Source organism: Gallus gallus, chromosome 12 (genome assembly GCF_016699485.2).
Source record: "Gallus gallus isolate bGalGal1 chromosome 12, bGalGal1.mat.broiler.GRCg7b, whole genome shotgun sequence".
Lineage (NCBI taxonomy): Eukaryota > Metazoa > Chordata > Aves > Galliformes > Phasianidae > Gallus > Gallus gallus.
The window spans coordinates 10,204,012-10,222,925 of record NC_052543.1 but is presented as its reverse complement, the minus strand read 5'-3'; the positions used below and the strand labels follow the sequence as shown (position 1 = coordinate 10,222,925).

Genomic DNA, 18,914 nt, shown 5'->3' with positions numbered 1-18,914 from the left:
TGCAGATAGCTGTATTTAGCCAGAAGAAACAAAGACCTGGTTCTGTGGGCACACAGGCAGGATTAAAAACCAAGGGCCTCGTGCAACTACAGGAGGATATTTACCCCAGAGGGAAAATATGTTTTCTTTGTTGATTAAGTTCTAAGGCAGTAAGTGATAGCAAATAATGCATTACTTTCTCCTGTTCAGGAATGATCTTCTACTTGTTTGCTATTTCCCACAAGCTATTGTTATTTTAAATTATTCTCTCGGCATTTTCTACAAATATCTTTTGGACAACAGATAGCTTCTCTAAAATAAACTGATCTGGAGGACTCAGAACACCTAGGCTTCACATCATTGCTTCTTCTTTGGTTCTGAATGGGCTCCCATTGAAATGGCTGGCGTAAATGGTGATGGTTTAATATTTCAAAGGCATCACCTTCCCAGATTGTCATTCCCATAGGTATTCTGGGCAGGATGCTTGTGTAGCTCATCAAGGTTTTACCTTTATTTAGCCCAGACTAGATATTGAGAAAGAAACCATCACAGACCCATCTCTCCCTGTCACTGTTCCAAACATCATCACATACAGCATAGAGAAATGAGTCACAGCTGTGCAGAAAAGAAAGCTCAAGAACACACTGAGGATCACAGGGATGTGAAACTGGTATCTCAGATGTTGGGTGCCCAAACCATAAAGACAAAAAGGGACCCAATGTAAATGAGACATTCAGTGCATATTCATCTAGTCTTGCCAAGTGCCATCTGCCAGACTTTTTCTACAGCCATTGCAGAGAGAAAAACATTCAGAGAGGGCTTCATCCAATCTAGGGCATCTAAAGAGGGTGAAATTGACTGCTTTCTGGAACAGAAGAAAAGGAACAAAGTTCATTTGATCAGCTTAAGCCAGACACCTACTTGCAGGTAACAAGGTGCATGGGCTGTTGTATCTGCCTGTGGGAGAGGTCCTTAAAACGGGCAGAGCTGGACGCCAACCTTACTGTTTCTAGAGGTTGAACGACCAGCACCAGAGGCTTTTAAGGAATTGGAAGCCTGGTTGGTTCTGGTTCGAGGCAGATGATCTCTGAAGATCCCTTAAAACTCCATACCTGAATTTCAGCAGATACCTGTAAACCACATTCCTTTAAGGACATTTTGAAATCATGCTGGAAAATGCCATGTGTTGCATATTTTCGGCTGCCTTTTAGCACTACATTCCATAGGAAACCAGAGAAGACAGTTTTTTTACGGGTCATATTTAGGAAACGCTACAGTATGCTGCACAGAAGCAACTCGAAAAAGAAGTGAAGCAATTAAGTTATCACATAGACAAACACCAGCAGAAGAAGCTTGCATGTGTCAGAGAAATCAGCCGCAATTACTTGTTTAGCTTGGACAAAGTGTTGGAATGAATGGCAAAACCCCTTTGTGCTCCACCTGCAGCATCAGCGCTGCCCACCACCGCTCACTGGCTCAGCGGGGAGGCATGCAGGCGACATATCACATCCCAGATGTCAAGGTGCATCTGCATGAATTCCTAAAATGACATGTGTTCTTTAGCCCAGAGCTTGGCTCCAGGCTAAGAGCTAAATTCGATGTTCTCTGTGGCTAAAACTTCTTCAAAAACCATTCTGGGTTAATTAGAGAAGGGAAATTTTGGCTGCACAATCTGTAAAGGAAGATTGGCTTGGGAGATGGTATGAAAGTCGCGGTTTTTGCAAGAGCAAAGAGGAAGAACAGGCTCATTTCTAAAAGCGCTGCACCTAAGAACTTCAGAAAAGCACAGAACTTCACTGAAATATAATGAAAGGCACTGCCTGAAAGCAGAACATCTCCTTTGGCTCAGCACATCCTCTCCCAGAGGCACCACATCATTCCTGCTGCTCACAAAACAGCTTCTGTCTCCTTTTAATAGTTTTATTTTTAGCCTTCTCTCATATTTAATTCTTTCCCTTTCCTTATGTAAGGTTCTTGGAAGGGCTGCGGTGTCAAACAATAATTACATCAGAGAAAATTTAGAATCTACAGTGTTAAAACGAGTCTCTGCTCTTGACAAGTGAATGAATGTAGGAAGTGAGGGGATGAAGTTTTATCAAGGAAAGCACCCAGCTGGCACTGTAACAGCATCTCTCATGGGCTGGGGGCACCTGCCTTCAGATGGCAGCAATCTCAGCCTGGAGCACATCAGTACATGCCTGGGATCAGAATGGTCTGAGACCCAGATGCACAGTTATGCAGTGCTATCAGCACATACATGTCTCTCCCCACGAACAACCTTGGGGAAGGATTAAAATACAGTTTTGCCATCCTCTCACCGCTCCTGGATTAGCTAAAGTGCCCGTGCCTACAGCTGTAGTTACACCACAGCTGAGGATCAAATGTTTCCCCGCGCCCAGCACTGAGCCTACCACATCAGAAGTGGAAGAAAAAAAGGAGATATCCACTTCCCTTTGTTTCTGAGGATATAGGTACCCCAAATGGAGTTTTGAAACCTTTATAAATTATCCTCCTTCCCCTGTATGTGCTGTATCTCTGCTGCCAACTAAATTGTGTTGAAGCTGCAGCTCAGTCCAACACAACGCTGACTCTTGGATATGCCAATATTGCCACTGACCAAGGAAGCCCATGGAAATCTCCAAGTACCTGGCTTGCATTTTCCAACAAGAAAACAGAGAAGGGTGAATCTGATTCTCAACTCATAGCAAAAATCAGTGATGACTGAAGCAGCTATGAGTGAAAAAACTGATGGAACAACCAGGGAAAGTTTTCTTCTCCAAGAGAGCACCAGCTACCTTGCAGGGAACTCCAAGTAGACTCCATATAGAAATACTGACAGGTATCAGTGGGACTATCTGTCATGCAATGTCTAAAATCAGGCTATGGTGAAGAGTAGGTGTACAGAGTGAGCTCACACATAGTGTGTACAAGAGCTTTCTAGGGATAATATGTTTATAGAATACATATATATATATATTTCTCCATATGGGTTACCAGCTGGACTTCTTTGATGTCTCAGAAGACCATCTTGCTAAAATCATCAATGACAAAACCCAGGATTCTCCCAATTAGATGTGACATGTGAAGGAAACTGTTGAAAGCTGAGCTCGCCTGCTCAGTGGGTTTACCACCACCTGACAGGTGGGCACCTGGACCACGTGCATCTGTGCCTCCATTTATTTCCTCTATATCTTATGTTACTAATACCAAGATGAAGGACAAAATCTCAAGAGAAGAAGAGTGAGGAGGAAAACAAACCTGTAGAGGCTCTCCTAGTTGTCCCACAGCTTCAGTTCCAGCATAGGTCCTCTGCCCAGCATTTGAGATGCTTCAGTTTGCTCTTCCTGCTTCTCCTCATGTCCACCAGCTCAGCTTCTGTCCACGCAGTCCTTCAACCTCCTGTCCCATAGAGGAGCCAGGCTGTATCAAGGTGGATCTGGCTCCCACAAGCAAGTCTCTCATGCCGTAAGGTAAGTAACTTCCTGGGAAAATGGAAAACAAACTCCCAAAGTAAATCTTTTTTCAACTTCCTTTTTTCTTTCAAAAAAAGTTCTTCAAATTTCTTCTATTTCTCTGCAGCTAAGGTTAGTTAGTTCTTTTGTTTTGTTTTGTTTTGCTCGACGCTCACTCTTCAATAGAGCCACAGTGAAATGGTGTGAAGCCCCTCTGAAGTCATGTGGGCTTCAAGCACTTACCTCCCATAGCTCCCTTCAAAACACCATATCATAAACAATAGAAGAATACCTCTAGCATATTCCACTCATTCATCTGCTTTCTTTAGTTATTTTTCCTCTTTGTGCTTTTTTTTTTTTTTTAGATATAGCCTTTCTTCTCGAATTTAAAGCCTGACTTTTAATAATTAGGCAAAATAAGCCACGTGGGGGTTTTTTACAACCTGTTTTAAAAGTAGAGTTTTGAAAAGTAGACAATGAAATTATTATTATTTCATTGCACAGCTGTGCTAAGGCGCAGGGGAAAGAGTGAAGAGACGCCAGTATTTGTTTTTTGGCTTTCAATTACTGTGACAAACAAATAACAGCTCCAGTCTTGGTCCACAATTGAGCTAATTGGTAACACCTCAAACTGTATGTCCTAAAAGCTCCTAATTAGCAGCTAAGCATTGGATAAATGAGGAAGCATTTGCTCCTTTGTGCTCCAGCAGACCTGTGAATGCATAATAGACAACTATATTTAAGACCCCAAAACATCCCATTTAGTGTGTAACCATGCAAGCAGCAATGTGTCTATGTGGCTGCATGGTTCTTGTTCTGTGCTCACAAAGCACCTAGCACGGTGGGTGTGTGGTCCTTAACGCATCCTTTAGAAAACTGGGACCTTACCTAAAAGCTGTAGATAACATTTTCAAGGAGACTCTTGCTGCCTGCAAGCTCTAGGCCAGGGCCTGTGGGGAAATGCTCACTGCTGATTCCCCCATTTAATTCCAGAGAGCTCCCAAGGAACTTCCCTCTCTGTGCTCTTTCCTTTGCCACCAGATCCCCTCACACTGTGGGAAGGTGCTCAAAGCAGCATGGCAAGAAGCTAAGAGGATGGGAAAAAGAAGGCAGAAGTCTTGGAAGGCTTGTTTCTGCAAGTCTCTCATCGCTCTGAGAGTGCTAAGAATTATACATCCAGGACAGCAATTCACACATTCAACATTCATGCTGGAAGACGTTGGCACTGGAAGCATTGCAATAAGAATGACTTACAATGTGATGAAAAAGAACAGCTGGAGTCCTCTAGCTTCTGTCTGTGATATGGGTCCAGAATCAGAGGTGAGCATCTCTTGTCTGTTTGATGGCCACCTGAAATGACTTCATAGAATCATTAAGTTTGGAAAAGGCCTCTAAGATCAACAAGTCCAACCATCAACCCATCATCACCATGCCTGTAGCACAAAGCAATGCAGGACAGGCATTTCTAGCGATCAGCATCCTTATCACAAAAGGAGAAGATGGATAACTCACAAAGGCAGCAGCTGTGTTTCACTCCCAAGTAGCACCTGGGACACCTAAGGCTGGCTGGTAAAAGCAGGAAGCACTGAGACTTATGCTTAAAAATTCAGAAAGGACCGCCGGGTGCAGAAGCAGAAGATGAGGCAGTGGCACAGCATTTTCCTGAAATGCAACATTAGTTCCCTTGTAGAGATGGATGAAGGAGAAGTTTTGAAGCAGCTGTCCCCACTGCACACTTCTGTGGTTAAATTCAGTCTCCTTTTCTGAAGCACTGACATGGGCAGAGATGCTTAGCTGCCTCCTCCTGTCTGCCTCCAGAGGGATGGAGGCACAGACATTATGACAATGGCGGTCCAGCTGCCATCAGTATCAAAATAGATGTGAAATGCAGGGAACTGGTGGCACACTGCAGAGAGTCATGGTAATGATGTAACTTCACCCCAGGGATGGGAACGCATCAGTTCTGTACCCAGACTGCTGGACAGGGATAGAACATGCCCCAAGTGAGCAAAAGCAACAATTGCCTTCTCTGCAGCTCCCTCCTGCAGCAGGTGAGCCACAGCTATTACCATAAGGCCAACAAGTGTTTAACAAAAGCCTGTCTTCGGGTATGCTCTGCTTTGCTGTCTGCGCGGCTGTGCGAGGCAGATTGCTGGCTCTTATTAGCTAAATAAACAAGCAGCAAAAGTTGAGCGGAATGGAAGCACATACACAGCTTGTCTGCAAATAGAGACAAACGCCTCCATCGCATGGTTGCACCCAGCTGTCTGGCTGTTACCTGCTTAAATGGCTTTAATTTCACATTAAGGTCAGCACAGGCAGAGCTTCTCCTCCAGGGTGGAAAACCTGGCTAATGAGACACTCAGGTTTGTACTGAGCCTACGCTGAGTGCTTCAGGGAGCTCGGTCTTTGCCTGGGACCAAAGAGTTCCTAGCTTGGGTGCCAGGCTCACCAGCCAGACACTCCTCTGCCTTCTTGCTGAAATTATGGGCTACCTCCAAGTTCCAGGCAAGGTATCCTCTATGCAGAGATCTCTGTCACTGCTTCAGCCCCACTGGGGCTCTGCTCCTTAGGCGGGCTGCCCTGTGCTGGCTCCATTTCAGCAAAAGTTATTCATTCAGCTTGTGTATCCCTCCCCTCTACCATTTACACAGCCCATGCTTTCCTCTAGGAGTAGAGTTGGGATGAGTAAACTATCTTTATATATAGTCTGAGGGGCTTGGCTTTAACTCTCGTTTATTACTCTTCCATTTCCTTTAACTTCTCCTTTCCAAAGATCAGAGTTCCTGGCCAAGTTCTAATGCAGTCTGTGAGGGTGACAGACAGGGTTTTACTATGATTGCTGGTGCGTGGGAAGCCATTCGTCTTGAACCACATTCTCCATGTTACCGAAGGCTAAATCGAAAAAGACCCTCATCTTGCATGCCTTTGAAGGAACAATTCTGAGGATAATTTAGAGTATTGAGACATTGATTCACTAAACACTGTTGCCCTCCTTATGTGTGGGCAGGCAAAGTCACCCATTATTGGTGATTTATTAGCTATAGGAGCCTCTTTGATCTTCTCCAACGTCGCGCACTCAATATCCTCCTCCCATGAGGCAGAAGGGAGGAACAGCCCCATCAAAACGCATGCATTATTATGACTTACGGTTTGCGTCCATGGATTGTCTCCATGCAGGCACTGCACCGCGTCTCACTGGATTCGGGGGAATCTTTCTGAGCCCTACAATATATGCAAAAATAGAAGTTCCTCTTGGAGTGAAAAATTATGATACCAGCACCTCTAAATTGCTTTTAACGGCTTTCTGTGCTGCCTCTGGCTCAGAAGTGCTTAGTTTGCTGACAAAAATCATAGACTCACACACACTTGAGATGGAAAAGCCCTGCTAGGTTCAGCTAGTCCATTTCTCCTACCAGGGAAGGAACATTCCCAGCAATCTGTTTTCCCTACTACTTTATCTTGTCTATTTTTAAGTATTCCATGTAGCAAAAATACATTTAGATTGTCAGGATTTCAGAGCCAAGTTAGCTGTGGAAGTACCAGCTGTAGCCTAATCTGCTTTGTCTGGTGGCAGCAGCTAAATTGCTCTCTGCTGCCTTTGAAGTCAATGGAAAAAGTCTTATTGGCTTCTCTGGGAGCATTCTCAGGCCTTTGGTACGGATGATTAGAGCAAATAGCTACAGAGCACTGATAAGCCATTCTTACACTATCACTTTCTAGGCCATAACTGCATTTTAATAGGCAAGAAATTGTCTCAGAGGCAGTCAGGGTGCAATAATAGCAACACCATGTGGAGCACAGGGCAAACCGAGGCTTCACAGAAGTGGCTTCTGCAACGACCATACAAAATGACATCCAAAAACCCAAACAGGTTTGGTGGAGTACATGATCTGGGGGGAATGACCAGAGGCAGCCCCTTTTGGGCCTCATCTCTCTACTCAACCTGCTGGAGCCAGTTCAGCTCATAGGTAGTTTCAGCGTGCTTTTCCTTTCCAACAGATTTTAACTTCATGAATGAAGGGAGCTCAGTGCATCAGGGTACCTCTGCACATACTTGGATACAGTATGGCGTGGGTGCAGCACTGCCCTGCTATGTTGGCCAAACAAAGCGAAACAGGGAAATGGTTTCAAACTAAAAGAGGGGATATAAGGAAAAGGTTTTTTTACAGTAAGGGCAGTGAGGCACTGGCACAGACTGCCCAGAATGGTGGTGGGTGCCCCATCCCTGCAGACAGCCAAGGTCAGGCTGGATGGGCTCTGAGCACCTGATGGAGCTGTGGGTGTCCCTGTTCAGTGCAGGGGGGTTGGACCAGATGGCCTTTAAGGGTCCCTTCCAACTCAAACCATTCTATGATTCTAAGTCTGGTTATTCTGTCACACAAGTAGGAAGGTACTGTACAACCCTCAGTTCACCTTTGGATGGAGCTGTGCTGTGAGATGGAGCAGTGGCAGTGACACAGCAGCCAGACACAACGGCAGCAAATCTCAGCCCTCTGCTTTCCCTTTCCACCTAAGTAACAATGGCAGGTACTGCGAGCTGGGACTGGGTTTAATTTAGAAGTTGTCCTCTGCTGGGATAGCTTTCTCTGCCTCCGCATTTCCTGTCTGGAAGTTCTCCCAAAAGGATGAATTAACCAACATATGACCTGTATGGGAAATGCACTTTATTGAAGCTATTTTTCTAGGGTGGAGCTGAACAGCTGTTTGACAGTGCATAGCTGCACTACACGAGAGACAGTAAAAACACATGGAATGAACAGTATTCAGGTAAAACCATGCTGTGAGGAGGCAGAAGGTAATTACCTCACTGTAATTTTTGTCTGTACACAGAGGCTGATGTCTCTGTGTGTGCCATCGTAGGGTGCCTCAGCATGACAGCAAGCGCAGGGACGGGGACCTCAGCTCTACCTTCCCCACAGCCCCTTCTCATGCCATAAATTCAGAGAGAGATTACCACCAGCCCTGCAAGGAATGCCCATTTACATCAGGGCTGGAGAGATGAGGATCTGAGCAGAAGCTCTAAAAGCCACTTGTTTTTTTTTAAAGCCTGACATAAAGCACCGGCCGGATTTAGCACGGGTTTCCTGCACACGTCCATGAGTTACACACACAGTAAGTGTCCCGTCATCATGAATTCTGCCAGCGTGTTCTTTTTAATGGTGCTGATCATAGGGAATTCATTTGGTCTTCATATAGCTGTCACCTGTATTACCAGAGCGATTCCATTCTAATTTAGCATTACTTAATGGAGAAGATAAAGTTAAGTGTTAGCCATGTGGGCCCTTTCTTGGCTTCTCTCTCTTTCTCTCTGACACAGCAAGAGTGAGACTGCAGGGTGTTTTATGGCCAATAATTCAAAAGAGCAGGGAAAAGAAGGAGCAGCAAATATCAACTACTTGTCAATCATCCACAGTCTTTCAGCTCAAATGGTTATATCCAGACCTCTGATCTTTTCTTCTGCTGCCTCTGATCCCCCTGTTTGTTTGGAGTCCTTTAGGTACTTTTTTTAAAGGCTCAGGTCTAGGAAACCTGCTGCAGATCCCCATAATCACACAAAGATGTGGTATACAAAAAACACCCCTAGTGGCTGCAGTAGAGCAGCCAAATTACAGCCAGCCTGGCTGGATGGCAGTGATGGGGTACCCTACAAGCAGGCTGAATGCATGAGAACAAGGTGGTGAAACAGCTTATTTGTACAGCATCAGTTATACAGCAACAAGTGATTTGTTCTCCCAAGCCCCTGTACCTCCCCTCCCCCCCCCTCTTTTCACCCAGCTCGGAAAGGTAATCATTCTGCATATATCACCGGCTTGTTTAAAGTGGTGATGAAAAGCTACAAAAGTACAACTTAATTGAACCCTGTATTGTGTTATTACAAATGCTGCCGACCTCAGTTGCAGTCCATTATCAGAGGGTTCTGCTGAATGCTTTAATTAAAGACAATAAGGCTAATAAAAAGGCATCATTTTCCTGTCTCCAGCACTGCTGGAGAGTTGGGGCTGATGAGATTATTTCCCTCTAATGCTCTTCTGTTGTTGTTGTTTTTAAATCTTTTTCTCCCCATGGTTTGCAAATACTGTCTGAGCCTGAGTAATACAAGATTCATTAAGAACCAAAAAAATAAATCAGTTTTGGTTCTAAAATGCTCACCAATACTTGAGAAGCAGACCCCTCGTCCAGATCACAGAATCACAGAGTCATTCAGGTGGAAAAGACCTCTAAGATCACAAAGTCCAATCACCAACTCACTCCCACCATGCCCATAACCACGTCCCTCACTGCTACACCTCCATGGTTCTTGGGCACCTCCAGGGACAGTGACTCCTCCGCTCCCTGCGCAGCTGTGCCAATGCATCACCACTCTTTCTGAGAAGGAATTGTTCCTAATATCCAACCTGAATCTCACCTAACACAGCTTCAATCCATTACCTCTTGTAACTATTTGGGTTGGAAGGGACCTCAAAGATTATTTAGATCCAGCTCTCCTGCCACAGGCAGGGTTGCCAACCACTAGATCAGTCACCAGCTCAGACTGCCCAGGGCCCCATACAGCCTGGCCTCAAACACCTCCAGGGATGGGGCATCCACAGTTTCTCTGTCAGATGATCCCTGGCTGCTTATGACAGTCTTCACCTCCCTTTCCTCTCAGATCCAATCCCAGTAAAAGAGAAGGCTTCCCTGTGCAGGTTTGAGTGCACGCAGTTTTGCATGTGGCCTCACCTCCAGCCCTCCTGGTGCTGCTTGCCAGAGGGCAGGATCTAGCCCAGAGTGTGTAGTGCAGCACCTCCCTGTAGTTCACACGCTGCTCAGTACTAGATAGAGATGTCACATCTTTCATACTGTTATTAATGATACCTGCCAATTAAGGCAGCCTTCTTGAGCAGCTTTGTCTCTCCAGCTTCAGAATGAAGAGGGGACAATGCTCCATTCACACCTTGATGTCTGTGGATCAGCATAAACATGGGGGGAGGTGGTCCAAAACAGGGAGCAGGATAGCAGCTGATGCTCATTGCACAGACACGTGCAGCCACTGGCCCAACAACTCATCACACACCAGCCACAAAACAGTTAAAGTTTCATTAACAATCCAGGCCATATTTGAACAAGAGACCTAATAGCAATTGGCATTGCAGCCTCGCTGTGAATAAGCCAAACCATCCCATCCTACTGTGATTAAAAACTCCTTCTTGGGCAGGGGAACAGGCAGCCAGGCACTGAGCAGCTGAACTCTGCCCCTGCAAGGAGGAGAGCAAAGCACTAACCACTGAGCCAGCCCCGTTTGCCAGGAGTTTTATAGGGAAGGAACTTTTACAATTAAATACAGCAAAAGGTTTCTTCCACTGTGAGCCTCTGAACACGGGTTGAAAGAAGCAGAGTTGAACATGGAAGCCAAGTTTAAAAGAAAAATCTTGATCTGAAGGTTGTAGGCTCAAAGTAGCTAGAAACCCCATCAAGTGACTGAATGGGAACAGCAAGAGGCGGGCAAAGACCACAGCTCCTCCCCGGGTAAAGGATGAAGCTGTAATGTGGAGCAGACTGACCTAGTTACATATTTCTTCTCCTCTCTTCCTCCCTCTCGCTGCTGCAGTTTCCAGGCTGATGTTGCAAAGCGAACTGCAAATAAAGTTTCTGCCTTACGAGTGCAGCAAAGGGAAATGGGGAGCTCTGTGGGTATGGGCACCTCGAGCAGCACCATCTCAGCACCAACTTTAGAAGCACAGATGTATCACATACTGTGTGCTTCTGAGGTCCTAAATTAAGACAGAGCTGGGCACGGGGAAGGCAGGGGACAGTGTCATTCCCTCATGAAGAGCCCTCAGCTTCTTTCCCAAGTACACTCATGGGAGAGAGGCAGCAAGAACAACATTCTAGCCACCACAAATCCCTGCTCCTTTCTGCACTTGGGTACAGCCTCCTTGAAAACCCAGTCCCCAGCACACACCTGGATTTACCAGAGCTCATCTCAGCGTGGCACAAGAGCTACATGCTGGCCGAAAACCCACTGTGCTCCCACCATAGACATGGAAGATCCAGCAGGTTGCCAGGCAAGGTGGTTGTTGTGTGGTTTCTGGCCCCTTTTGTACCCTGGATGGCCAAGGACACACACATGCATGCTGACCCCGAGAGTCTCTGAGGACCAGAAGGTTTGGGAAAGCACCTGAGATCTGGATCTCTGCTCCAGCTCCTAACTCCAAAGCATCCACCATCACTGCATACTTAAAAAACTGACAACGTCAAACCATAACTCAGCCAGCTGAGATGAGCAAAAGATGAGCAATTAGATAAAGGAGCAGCTGCCAGGAGAGGCAAGGGAAACTACCCAGGGAAACATTTCCAAAAGATGAGCAAACCGTTTGGGAAGCACCATATTTTGGAAGAACTGATGCTAAATGTAGGAGATTTAATGACTTGTGGGGAGTCTCCAGTCTATAACTTCTAATTAGAAATGAAGGGGAAAGAACACTGAAACCTCCTGAACTTTCCACCACGAAAAACTGCTAATGCTTTTTTTGCTCAGGAGTATTTTTAAGTTGTGCATCTCTCATCCTCGATGAAAAAATGTTTTGACAGGGGGAGAACTGGGGGGGATTGCAAGGAGATTCACTGTCAGTCACAGCTGCCCCTCTGGCCAAAGTGAGTGATCTCCAGAAAAGGAGTGGTGCAGATGCTGAGGCAGATGCAAAGCAAATATTAAGCCAAGAAGAGTTTCTTTAGGAACGAGTGGTTTTGCGACTCCATTTTTCAGTATCACTCATTGACTTGGAGCCCTGCTCCTCCCTCATCAGCATTTTTAGAGGAGGATAAAAGAAGGGATTTACCTATGTGTTGTGGGTTTATTTGTCTGGCCTAGCTGCGGTGATTCTGGGTACCGTGGACAACATGGTAGAGCATTTACTCTATTGCACCAGGAAAACATTGCTGTCTTGGACCTATTTTTCCCCACCTCAGCAGTTCTGAGGAGCCTGCACTTCCAAAGGACTTCCAGACACAAAGTCCCAGCTCAACCCCCTCTCCCTTCCCTTGCATTTCTCAGCTGTGTTTCACAACTCACAAGACTTACAGAAGTGCCAGTACTCACACTCTACAGAAGAAGCAGGGCTCCAGAATGGCTCCAGGGGAAATGATGAACCTCAGCTTTGCATGAGCAAGGTGCAGGAGTTCCAGCTTTCCTCATCCAGAAAAGCCTCCGTGCATCCAACAGTTTGCTCCTCCTAAACAAAAAGAGTAGTGATACATTGGAACAGGCCACATGGGAGCGGGGGTGGAATCACCATCCCTGGAGGTGTTCAAGAGCCGCAGATGTATGGCATTGAGACACATGGTCAGCGGACGTGGTAGGGATGGGTTGGCGGTTGGACTGGATGATCCCAGTGGTCTTTTCCAATCTTAATGATTTTATGATCTGTAAAAGAAGCAAAACTACCTATCAGTGACACACTCAGCACTAGGGCTCATGAGCCCTTGTTGGATGCCCAGAAGGGAACGTGCCACTCTAAGAGCATGCACATGGGGCAGTGCCCTTTGGGGCAGAAGGAGTTGCCAAAGGAGCATGTGTTCCAGTGCCTGGTTTGGGTTGCAAGGGACATCCAACAGCTGGTTGGGGCCAACACAATGGGCTCTCATGTTTGTCAAGCAAGAGTGTAATTAGAGAGCACTTCTTCAAACACAGCTGCTTGCGCTATTCGGAAGCTGCCACGTGCTCACTCTGAATAGCAAACAACATGGCCCAACAGCACAGAAGCTGCTGGTGAAACCACCCTTCCATCACCACTGCCTAAAATAAAAGCTCCAGAACCAGCAATCACTTCAGAGAGGTTGGTGGTCTGTCACCGTTTTCCAGCCTTCCCAGTCTGCTGTTTGCTCCCCCAGCATCTTGAACAGAGACAAGAGTTGGTCATTGTAGATATGTCCTCAGGAAGAGAGAGATCCGTCACATGTATTGATAACCTCAGCAGTCATCACTGCGTGAAACTGGGTGGTTATAAGAATGGGTTCTTTTGTAAGAGTGACACAAACACAGTGCTGGGGGAATACAAGATGTGATAGGTGGACCAAGAGATATGGAGAAGGAAAACAGTATGACTTGTACGTTGAGATTCGAGGAGAATCTCAGTTTTGGGGGGAAACAAAATACGATGACGTTCTAACTGGTACAGATGCAAATAACTCATTCAAGTCTGGAAGAAATTTTGTTTGAACTGATTTAACACTTTTACCTTCTTCTAAAAAATCAAGCCTTTTCTCACTCTAAGTGAGAAGAAATAGAAGATGAAATTCCTACATACATACAAATACCATCCTTTTGCACCTAGTATGCCTGTGCAGTCTGATCAACTTCCTCAGTACTTTTTAGATGTACAAACCCAATATATAATGCAAATGAGATGCCACTTAATTATTTCCCCAGCTCATGGCAGAAGGAGATGTTAGGACCAGGGGCAGTGCTCCTTCCCGATGACGGGTGCACACATTCCTTTTCCTCTGCCTCTCACCGACCCACCCTCCAGCTCTCCAGCAAAGACTCACTTCACAAAATTTAATTACTCTGCTAACATGTCCCATATGCTCCGTGGCAGCCGGGGAAGGCTTTAATTACATCTGCACTGGAAATGCTGTGGAGCCCCAAGTCCCCATTTCCCAGGGACCCGACGCAGCACCCAGGAGGATGTGAGTGCTCAGAACCATTGCGGTGCCACAACATCTGGCATTCAGGTCCAAAACATCCTCTTTGTCCTCCTCCCACAAACACACTCACTGCTAGTGGTGGGTCTGCAGCTGGGGAAGGGTTTTAATTCTCAGGGAAGAGCAAATCTTCCCCCTCTGACAACTCTAACCAGCATTACTAATGAACTGATTAACAGCCATTAGTCATAGAATCATAGAATCCTTCAAGTTGGAAGGGAACTTTAAAGGTCACCTGGTCCAGCTCCCCTGCAATGAAGAGGGACACCTATAGCTCCATCAGGTACTCAGAGCCCATCCAGCCTGACCTTGAATCAGAATCATTAAGGTTGTAAAGGACCGCTAAGATCATCAAGTCCAACTGTCAACCCATCCCACCATACCCGCTAACCCACATCCCTCAGTCTCACATCCACTCTTGAACACCTCCAGGGACAGTGATTCCACCACCTCCCTGAGCAGTCTGCTTCAGTGCCTCACCACTCTTTTAATCAGAAAGCCCTTCCACACCATTGCCCATCTTTACAGCACTTGATAGATGTTGTTTCCCATTCAGAGAGGGGAGGACAGACCCCATTCCCACCTGGCCTTCCTCTTCTTTCATTCTCCCAGATTCAGCACCTGAACGTTGGCTTTTCCCCTCCTTCTCCCACCCCACTTTAATTTTCATTTCACAGCTGCCTCTGCAATTGTTAATTTCATAGCCATCAGGTGGCAGGTAGTCAAAACTGTTTTGGGGCACAATACATCAGGCAGTAGACAAGGAGCAGGAGGGAATTTGTTTGACATGACATTGTTATGCAAAGATGCTCACAGTACCCAAGGTACTTCATGCAACAGGATTGCATTTCCTGGAGACAGAAATCCTTTTTTGGGGGAGAGAAGGGCTGGAGGCAAGGGAAATCCTTTCATTCAGGATCGTGTTGAAGTGTGAGAGCAGAATATCTATTGTAGTTCTTATACTTTTAATGTGGCTTGTGGCTTATGTGATCCAGCCTGTAATCTGTTCCACATCTCGTACTGCTTTGAATTTGATCAAGCCACATCTGATATTCTGCTTTGCTGACTGCCATGTGGCAAGCCACCTCCTTCCAGCCATGGTTAATGAACTGAAAACAATATCAAAACCAGAACTGATGGCAGAGTTGATTGCAGAACAGGTATCAATACTGGAGCCAGGGCCACTCACTATTGCTTGCAAGCTCTTGAGACAGGGGAGATTTCCAAGGATAATGCAGTTTGGAGGTACTCAGCACAGGATGCATCTGAAAGGTGCTTGCCAGTGTGGAGTATGCATGCATGTGTATGCACAATTCGTTAGGTGAACTGCTTGTTCTTCACCCATCAAGGATCCAGTTGTAGGGTCACAGTTCGGAGCAGGAATAGCACTGCTTTCCCAAGGAGCATGGATTGTTCCACAGAGGATCAATGTGAGCAGTGCTGTGCCGAGCAGCAGAACACCCCACATCTTCCTCATGGCTGCATTCTTCATGGTAGTGCATGAACTACTCCCCTTGAAGAAGAGCCACAATGTTACCCATGCTTCTGAAGAGCTTTTGTTCCTATGCTGGCACTTCAAGGCACAGGGACTTGCTTTTCTACTTACCCTGAGTGGAGACTTGCCCCAGGAGCAGCCTCTGGAGCTCCGAGCGCACAGCTCATGGCTCGCAGAGTGGCCTCTCTTTCTCCTCACCTTCCTCCACAACAGAGCTGCTACAGAGAGTGTGAAATGAGCACATGCTTGAGCTCCACACCATCAATTTCTCCTGTGAAGGGGAGATAATCCATAAGGCACTAGGTAGAAGGAAGGCACAACACACTTTTTCTCAATACTTCTAAGCCCAGTGCCCTTCTTTCTCCACCATGGTCCACCAGTGAGGTCCCCCTCACACCCCAGTCCTCCAGGAGAGCCCTGCTCCAGACATCCCCTCCCTTTCCAAGAACATCTACACTGCATTACGTGCCCGGCTTGCATGCCAAGGAAGGGACGTGCAGCTGGGCCAGCTCTGCTCCAGGGTTTGTATAGAAGCCAATTCCCTTTTCAGGACCATCATTACATCTTCTTAGGCTAGAGAGCCTAAAAATACCACCCAAGTTGTGGGAAGGCGGGGGGAGGAAAATAAAAAGGAAATAAAGGAAGCAGACAGGGAGTCAAGTCAGTGTTTGGGACATTTTAGCTAGAAAAGGTCAGGCTGCACTTTTAAATGTCTCATCCCCCTACTTAGGTGCGTGGTAATGGGAGATTCTGCCCTTCTCTTTTTTATGCATTTCAGTAGCAGCTCTGCCCTTTGGGTGAAACAAATTGATTTTGTCCAGTCCCCTAGTTCAATTTCTAGGGCTGCTCGGCCAGGACTCCCTAATCTGCGAGCAGGATTTCATTGTGGCTTGGTGCTTCTGATCCTTCAATTTACAGCTTGGCATTAAATTGGGCTCCAATGATGCGGGGCTGCTTAGATTATTGTGTCTGAAAGATCAGGCGAGCGCCACTCAAGCAGTGGGAAGATAGAGGTGTTCCTGGAGAAGCAGGGCCCCCTCCCTGAGCGAGGATAATCCCATGAAGCCTGCCAGTGAGATCCAAAGGCTGTGGTGCTGAGGGCAGGGCGAAATCTTGTTCAGGAGGAAAAAATGAATTATCGTGGAAAGCTAGTTTGCAATTAAAAGAAGCATTTCTTCTGAAGTGCCCATTCCTCTCTCATGCACAATGGAATTAAGTGAGCGACTGAAATTGTTTCAGACCCCAAGTCTGTTTTTCCATTTTGGAGAGCAGGAACTTGTGCAACAATGTCCCTCAGTTTTGTTTTCCATTCCCAGGGGAGAGGCAGACAATACAACAACACCCAATTGTAGGAGTGGTGCTGGGAAGCATGGATCTGAAACCGAACAGCACGTCATGATCTTCAACCGGGGCTTATCACTGCCAAACACAGGGATGCTGCAGCCAGAATGTAGACGTCAGCCAAAAATATCCAATAAAGTTCTCAACCCGAAGTATCTGCAATGGTGTGAGCCCCCGCTGCCAGCCAGCCCTCGCCCTGGGAGCCTGACTTACCGCAGAGCAATGCCCAGGCAGCGTCCCATCCCTTGTGTCATTTCCTAGGCTCTGTAATGTTTAAAGGAAACACGTCTTTGGCAGACAATGTTTTCCGGCCCACCAGCTAGGATGGAAATAGCATTTTTTCCAATGAGTCTTTCTTGACTTTGTCATAAGATAAATCACCCGCGTGCATTTCCTCATTCTTGACATGAAAGGGTGATGCATACAATGGTGATAGGAATGCTCGGTGAGGAAGGGAGCTCAACAACCTGATACATAGCATGGGTAACACAGGCACAAGGGCACTGCAAGCTCCTCTAGCACTGTGCAGAGAGTGCGAAGAGCATAGGGCTTGCCTGCAACACTCAAAAAAAATCACAGATCCCCACTCCTACACCTCGCTTCTCTGCTTGGGAAATCATGGAGCACGTCAGGGCACTGGAATAAGCCATGGCACAGTGGGGACTGAGCCCCAGCATGAGCCACCAGCTGTGTATCAGCTCATGTCCCATTCCCTCTCCCATTGACTGGGCAGCACTGCCCTGACTTCTAGGGTGAAACAACAGCAGAAGACCAAGGCTGGTATCTCTGGCCACAACAGCAGTGTTGGAGTTTGATGGCCTTTAAGGTCCCTTCCAACCTAAGCCATTTTATGATTCTATGATACCAGCGTGCAGGCAAACAGGCACTGCTGTTAGATCTGACGTCCTGGTGATCTAATGGACTCCTCAGCAAGGCCTTATTGAATTCCAGGCCAAACTGTGCCCAGTTACAGTAATTACTGCATATTTAAGGAATAGCAGTTGGCAGTTCGTTAGAGCACTCTAACGAACATCTCATGCTCTTTAATTACTGCACAGTACCTGTCCCTTTGGTGGCACCCTTCAACCTGGATTTATGTGATAATTTGCATCTATTCTTTTACATTGCAGCGTATTAGAAAAGCAGAGAAATTAAAAATAAAATAAAAGCAGAGTAGTTCTCATGCTGAGAGTTAGGGCCTTCAGGTAGAGAAAACCCAAAGAAATGCAGGTGCTATGCCAGCTTTCCCCACCTCTCTCTGGAAAGCCCAAATGCTGCAGCGCCCAACCCAGCCCCAACCCCCCGTGTGCTCTCACTCAGCCCTGTGCAGCCCCCGTGACTCGCGCCTTAGGACTCAACTGCACAAAAAAAAATACCCCACAAAGCCAAGCAAACCATGCTGACCGCTGTGCATCGCCAGGAATTAGGGCAACACCTGCCTGGAGCTCATTTCCATGGACACGATGAGAGCGGCGGCCAAATCCAGCTCCAAGAGCCGTAACCCCAGCTGTGCTCTCCAGCTCGCTGCCTGCCTTATTAGCTCTAAACAGCATCCTTATTTAACACACTTCAATTTAAAGTGGAATGGATATTTCTTCCTTCAGAAAGTCTCACCTGCCTCTCAAATGGCTCTTGGCATGCTGCCCATTCTCACTCTCGTTTTGCCTTTAACAAGGCAAGCCTCGTTCCTCTCAAATGGGAAAGAGCTGGCAGGGATTGATTGAAAGTTTGGAGTCCTTCCCCCTCCCCATCCACTTAGATACCACAAGAGCCCCCAGATCTGTATAGTCTCCTCACTGCCAGGAATGCAAAGCTTTTGCCAACACATCTCCCAGGTCCCTCATCACGGAAACCTGAAGCTGAAACATCTAACAGAAGCACCAACAAAGATTGGTGCAGAAAAGAAAGGGGGGAAGATGTGCATTGTTCGCAGAGCTCGCCTGGCCCCCTGCTACTCCTGC

The 18,914-nt window shown here is 46.6% G+C and overlaps 1 long non-coding RNA gene across 33 annotated transcripts in view; it reads right to left on the bottom strand.

Moving 5' to 3' along the window:
- Positions 1-15,898, bottom strand: part of LOC101748323 — a 116,402-nt gene extending 100,504 nt beyond the window's left edge. For 19 of the 33 annotated variants that reach the window (XR_005839362.1, XR_005839368.2, XR_005839354.1 and 16 more), the window contains exons 1-5: positions 15,724-15,896; positions 12,514-12,646; positions 6,582-6,656; positions 4,686-4,790; positions 3,238-3,461 (exon numbers count right to left, since the gene is read on the bottom strand). This is a non-coding gene — a long non-coding RNA (uncharacterized LOC101748323). Of the gene's footprint in view, positions 1-3,237; positions 3,462-4,685; positions 4,791-6,581; positions 6,657-12,513; positions 12,647-15,723 lie in introns of all 33 variants that reach the window. The other 14 variants (XR_005839367.1, XR_005839370.1, XR_005839364.1 and 11 more) reach the window with 4 other exon arrangements.
- Between the last annotated feature and the right edge of the window lie 3,016 nt (positions 15,899-18,914).